Source organism: Salminus brasiliensis, chromosome 8, assembly GCF_030463535.1.
Source record: "Salminus brasiliensis chromosome 8, fSalBra1.hap2, whole genome shotgun sequence".
In the NCBI taxonomy this organism is placed as follows: domain Eukaryota; kingdom Metazoa; phylum Chordata; class Actinopteri; order Characiformes; family Bryconidae; genus Salminus; species Salminus brasiliensis.
Window position 1 is genome coordinate 21,399,063 of NC_132885.1, and position 15,451 is coordinate 21,414,513.

At 42.2% G+C, this 15,451-nt stretch overlaps 1 protein-coding gene across 2 annotated transcripts in view; it reads left to right on the top strand.

Annotated features, from left to right (window-relative positions):
• The first annotated feature begins 2,478 nt into the window (after positions 1–2,478).
• myo16 (myosin XVI) overlaps positions 2,479–15,451 on the top strand; it is a 183,516-nt gene continuing 170,543 nt past the window's right edge. The window contains exon 1 of one of the 2 annotated variants that reach the window (XM_072686093.1): positions 2,479–2,504. The gene's annotated coding sequence lies outside the window, so the exon portion shown is untranslated. Of the gene's footprint in view, positions 2,505–2,760; positions 2,991–15,451 lie in introns of those variants that run through there. The other variant, XM_072686092.1, reaches the window with a different exon arrangement.

Below are 15,451 nucleotides of genomic sequence, written 5' to 3' on the forward strand. Positions count from 1 at the left end.
CAGGCAAGCTCACCATATTGCACAAGTCATTGGGGTTGTGTGTGTGTAGTGAACAGTGTACTATTTGTAAGCAGAATAATGGCTTTCTGTAAAGGTGGGTAGTACCACACCATATCTGGATGTATGAGCAGATGGTATATGCATGCAGCGACCTAGCTTGCAACACCTGATGTCTCATAAACAGTTCTAGATATCAGGGGTTCATATCAGCAAATGGTGCCAAGCAGCAAAACAAGGTATACTTGCAAAAATGACACAGCTTGTTTGCGTGGATGCTGGTTAATGGTCAGATGCTCCTCTTGTACAGACTGGAAGAAGGGGGAGGAGGAGGAGGTGTGTATAATGATTATAAGACCTAGCACAGGAAGAATGGGGGAAGGGTCTAGGTATGTAAAAGCAGAGGGACAGAGAAAAGGGGGTGGTGGCAGGTGGGTATTTAAATACTGGAGGTTCTGCTTCGTATGAAGATGTCAGAGCCCTCCAAGGTCACTGTGGAGATTATCAGAGAGAGCATGGTAATGAGACAGACCACTCACATTAACTATTCATTACAGAAGACTAGAAAGATAGAGGGTGCAAAAGAGGGTCTGAACCTGTGCACCCAGACAATGCTCCAGGGGGGTGTATTTATGAGTGACTGTGAATGTGTGTGTGTGTTTGGCTGTAAAGCATATGGGAAGAGACTGGGAGAACAAGGTGAACTGGGATCAGACATGTTCACATGTTCACACCTAGACGTACAGTAGCATACGGAGGAATCTCGTAGTCTTGTTGGAGCTTAGTAAACTGTAGCTTGTAATTAGCATGAACTTGTGGACAGTGGATTAAATGGTCTTGTAATTGGTAACAATAAAAGTGCCAGGAGTTCTTGGGGCAGTGCCAAGAAGCATTTCTGGGTGCATAAAGGAACTTTCAGTGGATTAATCCTTGAGTTGTAGATGAGTGTGTAAATTGACACTTTTGGCATCTTTTCCAAATTGTTAGAAGTCTTCACATTTCAGTCATGTGATGCTGCTGTATTGGTGGCAAGTAAAGTTCTGGCAATAGAGATATCACACGTTCAACCAGTTTAATAGAGAAAAGGTGACTCAGTCTTGGTCTCAGTGTGGGACACTGGAGAAAAGAAGGAAGAGCTAAGAATTTTGTGAGGATGTGAGAGCCAAAATTGTGGGCAAATTGCATGCTCTCAAGGCTAAAAGTCCATCTTTAGGGATCTTAATGTTCCTGTGCACTGTGTGCAACATCATTAAGAGGTTTACAGCACAAAGCATAGTCACCACTCGTGCAGACACTCCCCCTGGATTTCTCTGGAGAGCAAGCTATGGCTAAAAATCCGACCTATGGGCATTTCAAGTTGGGAAGTATTTTGGACACTGAGCTGACAGTGTGATGCCCTGTAAGCTTTGCAAAGTGAAGATGGCTAATCACAGCAGTACAACTACTATGCACAAGCACTACTGGAACAGGTCAGCCCTACAGTATAACACACGTACGTCTTAATCGCTTCATGTTTCTGTAGCTCTGCTGTTATGGTAATGTAACACTGCAACATGCATTATCCAACATTGATATTTTTCTGTTGACTTCAATGGCTGTGTTAGAGTGAGAGAGTGGCTAACTTACTGGCTGGAAATCATTTTCTTTGCGCTACATTGATGTGAAAGTACATTTGCCAGTGATTTACCTTTACTACACATTATCCAGTAAAGAAATACTCAATTAACGACCTAAAATAAGAGGTATTTGTTGTTGTGGAATAATTGTGAAAAAGTGGATACTGTTTTTGTTTTTGTTTTTTGGCTTATTATTCTGGATAAATTATTTTAATTATTAAGCACACACACAAAAAAACCCCAATAAATTAACTGTTAGTTGAATCAACTAATAAAAAACAAAAACAAAATAATAATTGATGATAAATAAAGAATCATTAGATTAATTAATAAAGCTGAATAAATAAATAATCTTCAGATGCAGACACAGTGTCAGCTCAGAACTGCCGTCATTTGATTGAAATAGGATGCTATGCTAGGAAAAAAAATTACAGTGACATAAACAAGCCAGACTGGACTTGGCCAGAAGCCACAATACACATACCTTGTACCTCCATTTTTACACTTTTTTTGACTGATTCAGAGCTCCAAAATGACCTGGAGCATAGGAGATTTTTTTCTGCTCCTGTAAAGTTGTCCTTTTTTTCCTTCCAAAAATGTCAAATTCAAATTTCAAAGTACTCCAAATATTATTATGCATGTATTCCAGACACATGTAGCTGAATGCGAAGCACCGACTAGGAGAGGAGGGTGGGTGTGACATAAGGACGGGTGAGTACAAGCAGCAAGCAAACATAGCTTTAGGGATACAATGAGATTCTGCTTGCGTGTGTGTGCACGTGTGTGGGAGGGAAGCCGCTGGTGAGCGGATGAGATGCAACATACACACACACACACACACACATGCACACACTGACTGCACGCGTCAGGAGGTTTACTTCTCCTTTAAAGGTGAGAGAACACTTGTGTTGTACTAATTGTGTCAGGCTGCAGGGCGTTCTTCCTTAAGGTGGTCGTGTTGCACAGCAGCACACGTGCGCTCACACGCCGACCCAGCCAGGGAACCAGAGAGGGTGTGTAGGAGGGAGCGTGCAGAAGGTGAGAACAGGGGTGGGAACGGGGCTTGCTGAGGGGTTTCGCACACAGAGCCATGGGGTGGGTGACCCGAAGCACGCCGCTTTGGGTTCCCATGGCAACGGCAAACGGATGAATGAATGACATCATGGCGGCTGCGAGGTGAGAGAGTGTGAAATTGATTTGGCGGAGCGGAGCGGAGGCGTACGCAGACACACGTTTCTCTACCCGCCACTCGTGCGCTCTCGCTCTTGCGCTCTCTCTCTCTCTCTCTCTCTCTCTCTCTCTCTCTCTTTCTCCCTCGTTCTACTCTCCTTGCCTCTCTCTCTCTCGCTCTCTCACCTTCCTCGGACAGAATCTAAGGTATGGCATGCTCTTCTTCCTTTGGAATTTTGTGTTGGAATTGTGCTTTGTGTTCTCCAGGTGTGAATGCTCATGCAGTCTACTGATGCCTCTTAGGTGATAAATGCTGAAGGCTGGGTATTTATTGTCTGTATTGCACGCCGTAAGCAAGAGTAAGTGTGCGAGAAAGAAGGGGAGTGGGTGAAAGAGGCAGAGAGAATGACAGTAGGAGTGTGTGTGTGTGGAAGTGTGTGTCAGGCTGTGTACGGAAGAGCTAGGCAGGCAGATGCGTGGTGCGCCTGGTCCAGCTCTGTAATGTGAGGGGCAGTGTGTCCTGTGTAGAATGAGCAGCAGCGTTTTAGCTGCTAACATGCATGAAAATGCCCATTCATTCTGCCGGCTCCTCTCCCGTTCTTCTCCCATCAGTCTCGGCACGTTAGCATCCTGTCCAAGGTCGCTGACATGATGGTGACAAATGCCCGCCCGCCCGCCAGCCTGCCTTTCAGAGATTATGTCTGTGTATTGCTGCTTTGGGCTCCTCCTGGACTTGAACCAAGTAAAACCTTCTCTCGGTGGTGATCACATGGCAGCTTTTGTGTGCAAGTGAAAAGCAGTGAGGTGCTACATGCATGTGTGCGTGTGCTCATCTTTGTGTATATTGCGCATCCTGTCATCATAAACAAATGTGTGTAGAGGATGCATCGCCTTAATGAGAATCCGACGCCTTACCATGCATCCACATACGCCTGGAAAGGTCTGTCAATGTCAAGTGTGGCCACAGCAGGTGTGTATGTGAGTGTAAGTGTGCCATATATGGTGTGTGAAGTGAAGGCTGAAATTCAGAGGACTGTCCAGTGCTGAATCACACCTAAGCGTGTCCTTTCTTTCAGCTGTTGCAGTGAGGTGGTGGAGCTCTGTAGATGTTTCACGTGAGATTGGTGATGAGGTGACCTGGTGACCTTTCCAAGAGAGATGCTATTTAGAGAGGGTGATGGTCATGGTTAAACCAGGCCATATTCGAACTTGATTAGTCCACCACAACAGTTAGAGAGGTGTCCTGTTTGTGCAGGTATCACCGCACAGTAGAACAGCGCACCACTACTCCAGAGTCGGCTCATTCTTCCTGAAGGCCTTTTGCAGTCAAACAGGGATTTTGTTGATTGGCATTTTTCATCAATTCTATGAGAAAGTTGTCCTTAGCTGGCGTGGGCGGCAAAAGTAGGAGGCGCTCTCTGTAGCGAGGGAGGGTCTGCATATGTGTACTGCTCATTTGGAAAGTTGGAAGTTGATAAGTAAGATAAGTTGATCTCAGAGGCTACCTTTTGTTACAAAGTTAAAATGCTGGTAACAACAAAAGTGAAAGACGAACTTGGACAGACACCTGCTTTTCTTGATGGGTCACGATTGGGTTCCATACTGGCTATGTGGAGCCCTTGTTGTTTAGAAACCAATAAGTGCTCAGTGTAAAAGCAGCTTTAGTTTTCTAGACCTCAGCTTGACCTCTGATCATATTCCTGTTAACAGTCATTGAATTACAAACTGTAGGAATCAGCTTCCTGAAAGCATGTTGCCATCGTCTTATATCTTGCATCCCCTCCTGCCTTGTGGGCATCAGTGATTTTTTTTTTTTTTAATGCTAGGCAGCTGCTTTCAGGATCCCATGACTGCTGATTGTTGGGACAAGGATTGAGGAGTCAAAGTGTTTATGAAGCTGCAAGACATTTGTATCACCTAACTAGGACTGTGATCACGCCATAGACCTAACAAGCTAATAATGGTGTGAGATCTTGGCAAAAATGAATGCTCAAATTTCTCAGGAGTTTTTTTCATCTATTCTTTTCATTTAGAAATTGTACAAGACTAAAATCATCCACTATTCTTGCTTAAAGTGTTGAAAATACTGTCCCATCATTAACTTTATATGAATTTTCTACTTATTTAGGTATTAAAAGTAACATCAGAAAGCTTAAGACCTTTGCTTCGCACTGTGATTTGATTGATAGTAAATGTCCTCAATATGTAAAAATGCATATTGCATATATTAGATAATTTTTATGCATTATTTTCTCAGTGCACTTTTATTACGTCTATGGATACGTCCGCTTGTGTATTTGTGAAACTCTTACAGGCTGCGGTGGTACTGATGGTACTAGATTGTGGACGCCTTTCTGCTGAACCTCTGCGTACGAGCAGTGGAAATATCAGCTATTCCACTTGAGAGTAATCAATTATTCATTCTCCTCATTATGCATGTGAGCTCGTTTAGCTGCTTCATTTGAATCTATACAGTCCGTCTCCAAAGACAGCCGAACCGGGAAATCTACACCACTATCCCACTGCAGCACACACTCATTTAGAGCACTCCACGTCTGAGTGTCCCCCTCGTTTAGGCACTGAACTGGAATCAGCAGTGTGCAGTGATCTGGATTTGATACATTATGAAGTGTGAAGCCATGTGCTGCTCGTTTGTTGGACTTGTAGGAGATCAGTGTTTGCAAAGCTGGGGTTGAATAGTGAATAAAGAGGGTCCTGAGAATACATAGAAAGTGTGTGTGTGTGTGTGTGTGTGTGTGAGAGAGAGAGTGTGAGGTGCTGCCCTGTTGTGAAACTAAGTAATTTGTGGGGAGAGAAGAGCACCCTGACTCCAGAATGATGGACTCAATGTGAAGAGACTGCCCCCTTCAGGTTAGAGTGAGAAATTACAGTTCAGTTTCTGGTATTACACTTCTCCTTCCTGTGTCCTCCTTTACCCTAATCTCTCTGTCCCTCTTTGCCTGTCTGTCTGTCTGTCTGTCTGTATTTCATGCTGTTACATTACCAGAAGTGGGGGTTGCTAAGCAGCATGATTTTGTTTACACCACAGAGGGGCTGAGCAAATGAGCAAATGTGTGTGTGTGCGCGCGTGTGTGGGGTATTCATATCATCTGGTACGCATGGCTGTGGTCAAATCCTTCGTTCTGTCTCTGTCTCTGGGGAGAAGTAGACCAGCACCACATGGCAGAGAGAGAGAGGGAGAGAGAGACTCGGCACACACTTGGGAGGGGAAACCCAGTTGTGTGTGTGTGTGTGTGTGTGTGTCCCGTCTCGTGCAGAGGGAATAAAGCAGTGTTTGGGTGGCTGTCCAACTTTGGGCTGTAATGTACATCTGGACAGCACACTTGGCCGAGCTCCTGGAATTAGCATTAAGTCAGTTAGTACCCTGTTCAAAATCTATGCAGGATCAGCCCTCTCTTGCACCCTCTCTCTCTCTCTCTATCTCTCTCTATATCCCTGCTATGTCCTGTCTCATGAGCAGCTTGCTTTTCAAACAGCTGAGTGTGTGAGGGCCGAACTCACGTTTGTGAATGTTGTGACTGCACTGGGAGCAGCTGTCACAGCGACTTTGTACAGTAACCGGTGTTGTGCAAGGAAGAGAGACGGTGTAGGAGTAATGGTGCTCACCCTGGGAGAGACACATGAAGGTGAAGGTAAGCTCAGGACAAGCTGTGTGCCTCGTCCATTACTTGCTGTGGACACACACTTTCTGCCTGTCTTCATTTCTCTGGAGGAGTTGCAGGAGCACAAGGATGAGGATTCGAAATGTTACCTCTTTCAATAATCTCGCACTCTCTCGCGCTTTCTCTGTCTCTCTCTCGCGCTTGCCCTCTGGCTATGGCAGTTAATGGGCCATATTAATCACTGATCTTTCAGTGCGAGCTGTCCTGCGGTGCGCGAGTGTCCGTGTGTGCGTTCACATGCCTTTGTGTGTTAGTGCGAGGGTAAATCTAGGAGAAGAAGATGGAGGTCTTAATTCACTCGTAGGAGAACTCGTAGGAGAACAGAACAGTAAGGACACTTCAGTAGAACCAGCACCACAGAAACCAACGCAAATGGTCCATTTCCAGTAGAGTCTAAAAACCATGTGGAACAGGATCATTAAGCTGGATTCTGATGACAGTAAAGATCCATATTTGTATTATTTGTATTATTTCACTGCTTACCTAGTAGAGGCAGTGCTCAATGTCTCTGAACGCATTTACCTCACCTGACCTGCAGATTTATTGCATAGCCCATATTTGAAGAACCCTCAATCAGACCATTGACCTAGGTCAGTTTTCATTACCCTCAAGCTTTCCATTCATGTACAGTCTTGTTGTCAGGAGCGTGGCAGCACTGTGGGATTTTTTCATACTAGACATATTTCTAGGGGCGAGTGACCTAAAAATGGCTGTTATGATTTATTACACTTATTTTTATTTATAAGCCGAGCTAAAATATGTATATTTTTTTTGGATGATGAGTGATGAAGAATAAAGAAAGCTGTGAAAGTATCTGAATTATTGTCTGTCCACACAGCAGCGAGTAAGAGAGAGAGAGAGAGAGAGAGAGAGAGAGAGAGAGAGAGAGAGAGGGAGAAAGAAAGTGGAGAGGTGAAGGAAAAGAGTTCTGAAGACAAGAAAGCAAAACTACAGTTATTATTTATTTATTGTATTTTAAGGCATTTTACACAATATGGATGCCTTGACTGCCTCTGGTGGATGGACTAAATGATGGATGAATCCAGGGAATGTTCAATTAATTTTATTTATTTATTTACTAATTTATTGGGGTACGCTTTGGGTTGTGTTGCGTGTTCATTTGTCTTCCCAGTGTATTTGTAGCCAGGAATACTGATTAACCTATTTCTGAAGCTTCTAGACAGGTGTCTCTTAAGACACACCCACTGCACTCCTGTGAAACTACCTGTCGAATTAGGTCAAAGGATGCTCCTGAGCGAATCTAAAATGAATGGGCAAGCATTGTGCATTTGAACAAAATCCTAGTTTATCACACACTAAGGCATATTACTCAGGATTTCTGTACAAACAGGTAGAGCTTATCTTTGGTAGTAGAAGCTTATAATGGCCCATGGGCCACAGTCTGTTTAAGGGAGTAAAGGAAGATTCTGGACAAGTGGTTAGACACTATTATATCTTTTTAGTTTTCAGCATTTTAGCTCAGTTCATCCCCACTCATTAAGGACTCGCTGTAAGGACAGACTCCCTCTAGTGTTTATACCTGTTCTGCACGTGCCTGGAAGAGCTATACACATTTTCTTATGTGTGTCGCTAGTAAATGAGGGAGGTAACCAATTCTTTTCAGCTTTCCAGTTATCCATGTCATGTTCATTTTGTTTTTTGCTGCTTTATATGGAACGGCCCTGCCAGCAGCCCTCCCTTCCTTTCTTTCCTCCCTTCTTCCAGCTTGTCTGTGTGTTGCTGGTAAGTGAGTGAGGTAACCGATTCACTCCAGTCTTACAGGTTATCTGTGACATGGTGAATTGTTCTTGGTGCTTCATTTGAAACACCTCGCCAGCACCCCTTCTTTTCCTCCCTCCTTATCATGCATCTTTACTCTTTCTCAGTGAAGATTCTCTCTGCATCTCACTTGCTAGCTCACTCACTCTCAAACACATACACACACACACACACACACACAGGTTTTTATATAAGTAGAGTTGTGATGTATCATATGTGAATGATTCTAGGTAATGCTGTGATTTGTTCATAGAATCTCTCTAACAAGCAGTTTTGGCGAAGCTTGGTAAAGATAAAATGAATATTAAATCACACGTATCATAAATGATAAAGAACTGAAGAGAGTTCAGCATGCAGATGTTATTATAGGAATAAATATGTAGATGTGATAAGCACATACACAGTCATTTAGACATGATGATCAGCTAAGAAAGGTAAAGTCATGGCCCTTTTTGTTCCTGCAGTAATGCTGGATGTGTTTGACTGTGTGTGCTCAGGGGCCTGGATGCCTGGAACTGGCAGTGTGGATGTTTCCAGCGAACGAGCGAGCGAGTGAGTGAGTGAGTGGAGGGAGTGCAAGTGCTTATTAAACATTCAGAGGCAGTAGTAGCTCTAACAGGCCTGTCTTCAGGCCTGACGCTCTGTTAGATGAAATGGAAAGAGAGCTTAATTGGTATCCCTGATGCTCCACTTGAGACTTGTAGCCAAGTAAGGGAGGGCCCACTTTTGAGGGGACCTTGAAATATCCTGGGCTAGTTATGTTAGTGTGCATATATATATATTACACACATACACAGAGTCAGGTCCATAAGGATTTGGACTATGGTAATTTTCGCTGGATTTGAACTTTTAGCTTTCAACTTTGGTTCAAGGGGTTTAACAAAAATATTGCATTAACCATTTAGGATTTCCAGACATTTGGTTCACAGTTCCTCTAGTTTCACAGGCTCAAAAGCTGACAATGTTAAATATAATTTTTATATAAATATTATATTATATAAAAATATTTTTAATTATTAAATGCAAATATTTTGCAGCCAAAGACTATTGGAAGTCTACAAGACACAGACATCGCAAAATAGTTCTCTGGTCAACACCAGTGACCCACTTTAATTGGCAGCTATACATGCCCATACAATAATAGTGCCTCCACCATGTTTGACAGATGATGTGGTATGCAAATGTTTGGGAACCCCTGGTCAGTGCACACATTTTTGTTGATGTGTAGAAACACCTTATGTTTACTCAGTTCTTACTTATTTACTGATTGGAACATATTTGGGGGAGAAAATGATCTAACAGATGTGTGTTCTCTATAGACGTCACATAATTAGAATCAAAAATAGTTTGTTTCAGTTACATTTATGATCCCATTTGATCCCAGACCATAAATAGTGCAGTAAATCGGCTGAGCTGCTCTTTTTGAGTAAAAAAAAAAAAAAAAGGTTGGATTACAGGCTTTAATCCTGTATACTGCTGATACTCAGATTAGAGCAGCTTTGGGGTATTGTGGTGAGATGTACCAGATTTTAGGCATTAAATGGTGTGTGTGTGTGTGTACGTGTGTGTACGTGTGTGTGCGCGCATTTTCCTCACACCGATGAGTGACCTTGATCTGTGTGGATTCAGCTACTACTATACTGTTCATTAAAAGCCATAGTCCGACCTATGGCTGTGTATATATGTGTGTGTGCATGTGTGTGCCCTGTGGCGTCTGGCACAAAGACATTTGCATAAAAAAAGCCAAAAAACGTCATAACTTTCAGTGGTCGTCAGTAAAGTCATTTTGGTGTTGCAGTGATGATGTATGATACACTATGTGTCCCAATATTTGCAGACAGCCCTTCAGATAAAGACATTCAGCTACTTTAAGTTGCACCCATTGCTGACACAGATGTGCAGCTCCTGTAGTCCCTGTACAGAAGCATTGTCCATAGAATAGGATTATCAGGAACAGAAAAATATGAAGCTATTGGCACCATGCCCAATACCAGGTGTAGACTAGAGGGGTATTAAGCCCCCTAGTATTGGGCTGTGGAGCAGTGGAACTGTGTTCTCTGGAATGATGGTTGAACATTTTTTGGATGAGTTGGGGAGTTTGGGATGAGGTCAGGTGGTAATTATCCAACATCCTGACCTCCCTAATGCTCTTGTGTCTCAGTGTAATCGAATCCTCACAGCAATGCTCCACGATCTTGTAGAAAGTCTTCTCTGGACAGTAGAGACAGTTACTCCAACAAAAACAGAATGTACTTTCCTTTTTGTTTTTGTACCCTTGATATTGGACAAAACAGTGAATGAGCAGGTGTCCCAATACTTTTGTCCATAGAGTAAATATGAGGCTCGATAACTGACTGTTACATAAGCCCTGCATATACATATTTGTAAGTAAAAAGAGTCAAAAGCCCTCTACTGGTAGATTTTCATTCTTCTGTAGGTTTCTTTCAAAGAGGAGGGGGAGGAGGAGGAGGAGGAGGAGTTCATCCTTAGTGCTGAGTGCTGAGTGTTCTTAGAGGTTGAATCGGGTGGGGAGTGTTTTGTCTTGTGCTGTGAAGCATACAGTAGTAGGCTTGCTCAAAAGCTTACTGTATACTGTGCTCTCTTGCTTGTGTGTGTGTGTGTGTCCCACCTTCTTTCTCTTGCACGCTGCAAGAAATATACACACACACACAGACAGACACACACGTACAGCCTTGCACACTCCTGACCCAGTAATCCAGAGAAACAGACATGCCCTTATTGGCTCTGTCGGGACATTACATCACTGTTTCTTGACTTGGCCAGTCAGCTCTTTAAACTCCATTTAGCTCTTCAATCCAATCAAAAGGCGTCGGCTATGATCGCAGCAGTAAAGCACATGGTCATGTAAGGTTAACTAAACAAAACTGGGACTCTTTGTATTCACATTTTAACATCGCTCAGAGCGCTAATGCCAGGCCTTGTCATTATTTGTTTATGAGAATTACACTGGATTAGATTATCTCCCGTCATCTAAAGATCAGTACAGCATGAAATTTACCTGTCCCAGTTTTGCTAAACTCCGTCCTTTCGTAATGCCAGTGTGTGATGTTTATGGCCTCTTTTGTTTGTGAACTAGTTCAATGTGGTTTGTAAACGTTCCTTCAGTCAAAATGATGAAAAATAAGCTGCAATAAAAATATCTTTTTGAATTAGTTGTTTTTGTGATGTCACATAAACCCAATGCATTTACATATGCCCATCTATTTAGCAGTTTAGCCCTAACCATTCACCCTGATGTTATTTAGTAATAGTTCAACATAGAAAGTCTTTTCTGGACAGTAGAGACAGTTACTCCAACAAAGGCAGGACGGAGCCTTTTTTTTCTTTTTTCTTTTTTTAATACCCTTGATATTGGGCGAAACGCAATGAAGGAGCAGGTGTCCCAATACTTTTGTCCATAGAGTGCCTGATGACTGACTGTTACGCAAACTATACATATACTCATATATATATTTGTTAGTAAAAAGAGACAAAAGCCCTCTACTGGTAGGTTTTCATTGTTGTGTAGGTTTCTATCAGAGAGGAGGGGGGAGGAGTGATTTTTGAATGAGGTGCACTGCAGGACAGCCAATTAGAGCAGGTGCAGTTGCACAAAAAATACATATAATAATTGTAAGGGATAAAGAGATTTATTTGGAAAGTGGAGGTGTAAACTGAATTATGGAATTGACCATTTTGGTACGTAAAACTTTACGTGCATCAATAATTTCTGGTAAGAAACAAATGATAGAAGATGGGCCCTTAAATTACTTTATTTAATCCTAATCAGCAAACGTCTGCAAATTTCAGCATATGGAAGTGGAGCGAGCCTTGGGTGAATGCAAAAGAGAGAAATTGATGATTTTAAATCTGTGATATAATGAAATACTGGAGTGTGTGTTTGAGTCTGTGTCCACAGATTTGTCTGTGTGTGAGTGTATTAGCTTCACAATCAGTACCCATTTGGGAGAAGAAGCTTTTTGCTGAATACATTCTTCTACTGTAATCGCAAATCTATTCTTCATATTGTTTTCTGTATAGACAGTAAAAAAAAGCTGTAAACTAAACATTTTCTAGCTAATCAGTGTTAGTACAGTGTCTGATCACTGTGGTTGTCAGTCAGAATTGTGTATTCCATACTTGTGGAGGCTACTTGGCTTTACCTGATCGTTCACTGTATGCGTAATTGGATTGTGTGCATTTTTCCATTTGCCTGTCTACTGGTTAGGAAAATTAACCCTTAAATTATGCTAATAAAATGCAGCATTAAAATTTGGGGAAAAGGAAAGTTTATTTGAGTAAATACAACACAAAGACTGAATAATTAATGTCGTGTAGAGATCCCAGCCCATGTTTAATTCATGCTCCGATCTGTGGCTGTTCCTGCACAGCTCTCCTCAGGCCATGGCTGGTGGAGTAATTGAGAGTGCTGCTCCAGCATGGTTGAGCAGGCTGGGCTGCGGATGGCTGCGAGCTCCTCCCGCTGCTGTAATTAGTGGAAATGGCTTCTTCAGGTGTTCATCAATGGCTTTTATCCTGATAGTGCATGGACATCAGAAACAACCCAATACACCAGAGACGACAAAGGAGTAGGGCTATTTTTAGTCACTCTGCTATTATGAGCATCCACCATCTGTGCCAGTAGTTGTGCGTAATCTCTGGTACACACACACACTCACACACACACACACACAAACACAGTTTATGGTGTTTGTAGATTGCGTAAGATTGTGTTAAGGAAAGTATAGCGATTTGCACATAAGGCCTTATCTGTATCTTGAGGTGTCCCAATTCAACCCAAGCATATTGTAAAGGATCAGGTATCCGCTATTTCAAGCCCGATCCAGTCCTGATTCTAGCAGAGCGCCCTCTGGCATTCTCTCTGTGTCCTAAACAGACATTATTTCCAACCTGCAGCAATGTGGAACTATTTTTTTTACGATACACTTAGTACTACCTCTGTGGCTCCGTAAGATGTCATGCTTGCACAACCAGCCACTTCCGATTAGTGCGGTTGACACCAGTGACCTTGACATTTCTGCGGTGTTTGTTGAATCTACAGTCTTACAAAGCTCTAATATTGTCCCCATAAGCAACAGTGATCATGCAAACATGACATAACTGACACTGCTTGTTACTCGATCCCCACCTAAATCTTGATGTCTACGCTGTGACAAACCAGAGTCATTTCAATAATGAATGCTGACATTGTCAAGTGAGCCCTGGGGAGGTATGAACCATTAAGAACCATGTTAATATTGATCAGTGGAATCAGTGGATAACCCTCTCTCTTTGTTTGTGTTTTTTTTTCTCTCTCTCTCTGTTTGAATTATGCTAAAAGGCCTAATGTCTGGGACTGGTACATATGAGACACGAGCCAATATTATTGCTAGTAAGTAGGCTATGCTGCTTACTCTGTCCTAATCACTATGAATTTTATTCATTTGTTATTCTGACTAATAAGCCTACAAACTAACAGGAAAGATTGGGAATATTTGAAAAATCTGTATTTTCCACAGTGTGAATTGTTAACTCTGTCAGCTAGGGAATTCCTGCATAAGGACAAAAACATATGTACATTTGTTTTGTTTTTTTTCTTCTCCCTAACAGCTCGTATGGTACATTTTATTCTGATATTTTGTTTATTTTTCTGTTGTCCACTGGTGGGTTTTTGGGTTGATATAGACTAAAGGAGTCATTGATTTTCACTTGACCTTTTTTCATTTTGATTTGTAAACAGTCTCTCTGATTGGCTCATTGTGCCTCAGGCTGGGCTGAACTACTCCTTCTACAGTTTTATATTTACGTTGCGAATGGATGGACATAAGCTTCAGTACAGTACTTCAGTAGATATATGTAAAATTATGTTAATACTGTTTTTTGTGACTTTACAGAAAGAATCAGCTGTGCATGTGCTGCTCTTACAGCCTAGGTACAGATGTATGCATTGTGGAGTAAACAGTATGCTTGAAGACAGCCATCCTTACATATCCCTTAATGCAGTTTCACCATAGTGAGAAAAAGGCAGTTTTCCATGACATGTGCTTTTTAAAGCAGCACTATGTAGTGTTTTTACCTTTAAAATAACAACTTCAAAATTATTGTTAAGTTTCATTGCCTTGCAATAGGGAGAATAGTGGTGCTGTCATTGCTCTTCTAAAAACTGCGCAGCACTGTGTAACCCCAGTCATATTCGTGTAAAATTCTTTCATTTTACTGTACTGTGATATGTAATGGATCTCAACTCGTTCCTGAAAAGCATGTCTCTTAATGGTGGCTCAAAATACGAATAACACTTCCCAGCTGTAGAGGGAGCCCATGAGAAAGACATGCCAATTTTCCATAGTGTTGCTTTAATAGGAATTGCAATGGAAGCCTGACCTTTTGAGAGCTCAAAAGCAGTGCAAGAGAGCATGTACACATGGTTACCTTTACGTGTACTATTATTCCATAGTGAATACAGTATATGTGTTTTATACAGTGTTTTAGCCTGGACTGCTTTTTTTTTAAATAAGGGATAACACAGAGTGGCTAATCAGAGCAGAGGTAACCACAGTAATTAAAATGAATAAGATTAATAATAATTTGATATAAATAATAATTAATTAATAAATAATAAAAATAATAAATGACTTATGACTGGTTTAGATATGTGAACACATAAACATAAAAAACACAGAAAAAACATAAAATTCCTTAATGCGCGCACACACACACACACCTTTCCTCACATTCCATCATGTGGAGATAGGAAGGTTTTTTTTCTCTCCATCCTGACATTTAAATCAGACAAGGGCCACCTCTGTCCGTTCTGCAGCAGAGGCCAATCTCCTCTCTCTGCCAAAAGCTCTTCCCTGTCTCTTTCTTAAAGATTGGGAGACATATGCCGTCGGAAAGAAATGGGAAGCTATCACAATGCGTTTGGCTCCAGTCTGACGAGCAGTCACCATGAGTTCCGCTGCAGATCCCCGACCTTGTAGGGCTGTCTCTCCAGAGACGGGGCTAAAACCTGCTGGATTGGCTCACTCTCATCTGCTCCGCACTGGGACAGGAGCTGACAACTCTGCCTCTCGTTCTTAATTCAGCCCCAGGTGTGTGCGTGTGTGCAGTGCGTGTGTGTTGTATCTGTCTTGCATAGCTGCAGGGGTTCTGGCAGGGGTTGTGGGGTTTTTGGACCCCCTGCAGTGATGCAGAATCTTGGTTGGT